Consider the following 6147-nt stretch of genomic DNA (forward strand, 5'->3'; position numbering starts at 1 on the left):
AGTGCAGAAAAGGGAAAGAACACACAAAGACACCATACACTAATATCCTAATTACCAAGGAGCTAAACAGGACAACCTAGGTAATATAGAATAAACTCAAGACTAACAAAATGAACTTAAAAATAAACCATAATACAAAATGACATCAAAATACAAGAAAACTCAAAATGCTGGGTCAAATGACCCAGGACCATGACAGATCCCTACTTCTGACAGAGGTTCAACTGCCAAGAGACTCAACCCGCTGGGCCTCAATTTCCCATCCTCCAGACTAGGGATGGGTATTGATAAGATTTTCACGATTCCGATTCCATTTTCGATTCTGTTTAACGATTCGATTCTTTATCGATTCTCTTATCGATTCTTTTAAAAAAAGGAGAACACTAAGGTCGATTAGCTTAGAACTTTGTTTTATATCTTCTCTTTGAACAAGATAGAAATTTAGGAGTAACATGGCCTTACAAACCCAGCAGAGAGATTTTAAGAGATCCACAGCCTACGGCTCTTCGATGGGGTGTCACAGGGTCCCCAGGAAAAAAAATTGTAAATGTAAAATAATAAAATAAATATTCTTCTGTAGCAATAACAAAGTATAACATAAATTATTCTGTAGCAATTACACAAGAATATCCAGTAATGTCCCTGCCTACAATTAAACACATTCACTTACCGAAAATCATCTGCTGTGGCAAATGGGTGCAAGCCTTTGACCACAAACTTAGTCACTGCTCGGTGACATTCGTCTATCCTGGCCTGAAAGGAGACGCTACCAGTAGACTGCAGCGACAACTGCCAGCATCTGAGCCAGACTCTGTCTCTCTCATCATGGTCACCTAAATGCACAGTAATAGCAGGTTTTGTAATAAGGCAGATCACGCTAACATAATATGCACTGTTAGTTGATTATTTACCTGCCGCATTAACGGGAGAGGACGTGCAAACGTTATCGCTGCTGCTGGGTTGAGATTCACGAGTCCGGAGCGGAATTAAAAACACGACATTCATTTAAGGTTATCACGTGTTTTGTGAGCAAATGCTTTTGCATATTCGTAGTGTTTCCTCCCTTAAATGAAATATCTACTTTTCAAGTATTGCAAGTTGTCCTGTTGTCATCCGTTCTCGTAAAGTATAACCAAACTTTTGAGCGTTTGAGCCGCTTAGGCCAGGTAAATGACGCTCCGCAACGTGGTGACGTCATTCGGGGCGACTGGAATCGATAAGGGAATCGTTTGTAAAAATGGCAAACAATTCCAAGGAATTGAAACAGTGGGAACCGGTTCTCAACAAGAACCGGTTTTCGATACCCATCCCTACTCCAGACCCACGATGATGTTTTGGACAAATGTGTCAAACGTGTCGGCCGGCTTTGGGTAACTAAGACGCAGCGCATAAATCAATGCAAAAAGCAATGCAAATGCTTCAGACAGTGTGGGGAGATTAATGACGATGTTACCCTCAACTACAACTGCTGTCCTCTCTGGGCAGAAGAATGTGGCATCTGCTGAATTTCCATTTACTGAGAGGAGCTCGAGTGGCATGTCAGCAATGTCAGGATCGTCAAACTGACAGAAACTGAGGCTGAGAAATAAATCTGGACGCAGTTAAAAGTTGGCTATCAAACATAATCACAATCATGTGATCTCATCTCTTTGATGGATCAATACTTACAAAAAGAAAAAAAACACATGCATGTCGCAGGTGTACAAAATCTTTCACTTATGTGAGGTTTAGTTGATCCTAAATGAGGGATCAACTAAATCATAAAGATATCAAGTCTTACATTTTTAGGGCAAAAATCTAAACATATTAAAGGATCTGCAGTCACATGATGTTTAGGTTTGTGTTATTCTCCCATGCTGTGCTTTTAAAGCAGCATACAGCATGTAATGACAAGACTGGCAGATAGGACGGAGACCAGAGGACAGCAGCATGTCCCACATGGATTTCAACTTGCTCCTTCAGTGAAAGAAAATAATAAATAATGACTTACTCTGGATACATATTAACACAAGCGTTGTGCTACTTTTTAGGCATCAAGAAATAAGGGAAAAAACCCGGAGGTCGTAAATCCTGAAGAACTGACCCAGGACATCACTTGACCAAGTAATCACAGTCACATAAAAATGAATGAAAGGCTATACGTCTGCTCCAGCATTTTCACCTGTGACTCATTTTGAGGGCAGACCAGCGTTTCAGGATCCCACAAATGCCATTTGGGATCGTTCAGGTATAGTTATACCTGAAACAAGCCAAATAGTCTTAAATCTGACAATAGTTTCTTGTTTTGAGAAAAAATGGGGTGAGCAAAAGTTGCTTGAATAGAATAGTTAAAACTAGCAAATGAATCTATGCCTTAGACAAAACTGTCTAAAATTTATGCTTAATTGAAGAAAATTTGACTTATTACAAGGAAAGAGACTGAATTGTTTCTTTCTTGATTGAGTTAAATATAAGAATTAAATCTCAACTCTGAGAACAATAATTAGAAAAAATTGCTGAGAATAAGACACCATCTGTTCAAAAAGCTACAAAAAACATGGGACTTTATCTTAAAGCAAGACACCAGAAGCACTCTTATTTTTTGCACTTTTATTGACACAGCAACGGGTCAGTAACTCAACTTTAACAGTACTGAGGTCTAATTCCAGGAGACTCATGTCTAACATTACCTACATTTGAGCAGGGTACTGTGTAACATGGCCACTGTAAGAAGTGCATATTCCAGATACTCTTAACAGGAATAATAACAGTATAAAGTACTCATGACTGAATGTATCAAACATACATTTTGCTGCAGCTTGAATAAATCAGTATTCCAAATCCTAGATTTCATAACTTTTTAGAAGAACTGCTTTAAAGATCACACAAACAAACGTGTCTTACATGAAGATGCAGTGATTGAGCATAACAGAGTGGAAAAGGTTACAGCACCTGGTATTGCATAAACAGATTCTTTTGATTTTGTGCAAAAATTATGATTACTTCATACTTAATATTTTTAATGATAACATTTTTAGGGTTTTAATGTCCCTTACTGCAGAATAAAGATTTCTTATGAAAGTTTGGTTTTGTTTTGTTTTGATCTTTAGCTCCGTTCTAAGAAAATGACCAGCTTTTCTTAGAATGTCCTCAGTGTAGGACACAGGATGTCATGCTGAAATGTAAAGCACTTACAATACAACCCACTGCAAGCAAATTATTCCAGCCTAATTGATGACATTTATGGCATTTGTTTTCTGTGCTGACTGATATGCTGCTCAGTGCTTTGCTCCCTGCTTTTATCAGATGGCACTCTGAACATGAACACAAGCTACATGTGATGTCTCTGATGTGTATCTGTTTCTACCTGTGCTGATGCTAGCATGACTAAAGCTAGCCAAGCAGCAGTAAATATGTGAAGCAAGGCAGAAGGATTTACTCATCAAATGAACAGAATTATAAGAATATAAGACCACAAGCACTGCATATGTAACAAAAACATTTTTGACATCAAATGGCATGTTATTTGAAATCTATATGAAACAATGACACATCAATTTTTTTTTTAATTTTTCCAATTTTTCTTTTTACCAATTATCCAAATTAGTCTGTGATTGGCCTTAGTGTCCCAGAAATCATATTTATATACAACTAAATATGACTCAGCAAACATGTTTTAAATGGATGATTCCTCATCCATTTATATATTTGCTGAGTCTTAAATTTGATGTCAGTGAGCTTATCAGTGGTTGGTGTTTAAAAAGCCCCCAAATCCCCCATGAGCAAGCACTTGGCGACAGTGATGAGGAAAAACTCCCTCTTAATGGGGGAGAAACCTCTGACAGAACCGGGCTCAGGAAGGGGTGGCCTTCTGTCTTGACCGAGTGGGGTTCAAATGTTCACTGACAATTTAGTTGTATATAAATATGATTTTTTAGGATGTGATGTTGAGACCAATTATGTGAAATTGGGGACGCAGACAGTTCCGCTTCTTCTTCTTCTTCTTCTTCTTCTTCTTCTTCTTCTTCTTCTTCTTCTTCTTCTTCTCACTCAGCGGAACCTCTGGCAGGCTCTTAACTTCAGTCTCGAGGTCAGCCACCTTCACAGTGAGCATTTTCTGTTTTTCAGGTAGACTTTGCAAAGATTCCTGCACAGACAATGCAGGCGAGTCCTCTTTTTCTATCTTCTGTTGTTCTGTGGTGTCTTTTTCTTTCTGAGGCTCCTGCAGAGACATTGCAGTGGATGGCAGTGAGTCCTCTTTTTCCATCTTCTCCTGTTCTCCAGTCTGGTTTCTTTCAGAGGCTCACAATTATGCATTTCATTTGCATTGGTGGAATTTTGTTCTTCTGGCTCCTCAACCTTCAAATCATGAAGGGCCTTGTTGGAGCAGAGCTGGGATTTCAGGTCACTGATTTCCAGGTTGAGTGTCTCCTGCTCCTGCCTATGTTTAATGGCCTGCTCTTCCAGCTGATTTTGAGCTGCTAGGAGCTGTTTCTGGAGCATCTCAATCTGCTCTTGCTGAATCCTACATTGGACCTCAAATTCAGCCTCCTTAGAGGACATCAGTCCTACAGAGTCAGTGTGTGAAGCCTCTGTGGTTGGAGTGGCAGACTCCACACACTGCTCTGTGGTAGGGTGGCTGATTTGGTCCTGCAGGGTAACCATCACTTCATCCAGTATGACAATAGCTTCATTGGCATTTGTGAGAGCCTCTGTCTCACTGATGTCATTGGGCTTATTACCAGAAGCCTCCTCTAGCTGCTCTATGAGGTCTTTAATTGTTTCCTCATGATTTCTCTTGTTCTCGTGCATTTGTTCATGAAGTTTGTTCACCTGAAACTGGTGATAAGAGGCCCTCTTGTTTGCACCTACCATTTTCCCGTAAAGGTAGTTCTGATGGTATTGGGAGGCTTCCAGTTGCTGTCTGAGAGCAGCAATCTCGTGCCAGGGATTAAACTGGACACTGCCCTGATGGGGTCTAAATGTGGGATTGGGTTGATATTGCCAAGTCCCTCCATTAGGCCCAGGGTTTGGTCTGCTGGGGTTCTTCACATTTCCCTCTCTCTCCATGTCCACCTTTACATTTGAAATGGGGAGGGATTCAGCTTTTTCCCTTTCAGAAGCAGCTTCAGTGTTTTCTTGCATTTCTTGATTTTTCGGGCTGTTTTGAGCTTCAAGAAGAGCCCGAGCATATGCCCGAGTAATTGGTCTTCTTGGTTCTTCAGCCACTCTTTTCTGTTTTTGCTTTTTTTGTTTCTTTGGTTTCACAACCATTTCCTTTTGTGGTTGTGCCACAGGAGACTTTTCAGGATTTGGTTGTGCGGCTTTTTCAAGCTCAGGTGTGATGACCATTTCTAATTTTGCTTCTGCCATTATAGATGCGTCAGCGTTTGCGTCTGCGTTTCTCTGCGTCTGCCTTGTCTTTGTTATAACAACCAGGTTTTTTTGTGTTTCTGCCATCCGAGATCCACTAAAGTTGTTTGAATGTCTCCCCTATTTAAGGGTTTTTCCAGTAGAATGTGCACTACGACATCACAGGCTGTTCCTTTGAAGTGCCATGATTGGAACAATTCAAAATAAAATACCCACAAACCTACTGTAAAAGAAAAGGCTTTTATTTTGTAGCACATACTGAATTAACACTATAAAAGCTACTCTACAGGAATTGCAGTAAAAATAAAACAAAAGCAAAATATGTTTTTTAAATGGTTGTTAAAAAAAACCCTAACCAAAGTAAAAGACAACTGTTTAGTGGAAACGTATTCGACATTCAACAGATTCTCACACATAATAACTTCTTTCATAATTTAAACAAGGACAGGTAGAAAACTTTCATATTTAGTGAAAGATATTTATTGACACTATCCAATGAGAGTTACTGAATGTCTGTAGGAAGTGGGATCTTGGTGGTTGCCGAGGCGACAGAATGTCATCTATGTTTTGTTTCATTGCTGAATCTAAGAAACAACAGGCTGCAGAGGGAGACTTTAATAGAGGTTTACTAACTCTTACTATCATATCCATTGTGGAAAAATCTGTCTATATTTAGCATAATATATTTGAACAATCCAAGTATGCAAACTAAAATTGACAGTAGACCTTATGAGACCACAAACACTGTTGAGGTCCAGTTCAGAGACACAGCTTTTGCAGAGGTGAAGCCTAGAG

The 6147-nt window shown here is 39.5% G+C and overlaps 1 pseudogene; it reads right to left on the reverse strand.

The window, feature by feature from the left end:
- Window positions 1-3913: 3913 nt before the first annotated feature.
- LOC147308967 (uncharacterized) lies at window positions 3914-5439 on the reverse strand (annotated as a pseudogene).
- Between the last annotated feature and the right edge of the window lie 708 nt (window positions 5440-6147).

This window comes from Aulonocara sp. 'chitande type north' Nkhata Bay, linkage group LG18 (genome assembly GCF_057382095.1).
Source record: "Aulonocara sp. 'chitande type north' Nkhata Bay isolate Kocher_YH1m ecotype deep benthic linkage group LG18, A_spYH_male_GT1.1, whole genome shotgun sequence".
In the NCBI taxonomy this organism is placed as follows: domain Eukaryota; kingdom Metazoa; phylum Chordata; class Actinopteri; order Cichliformes; family Cichlidae; genus Aulonocara; species Aulonocara sp. 'chitande type north' Nkhata Bay.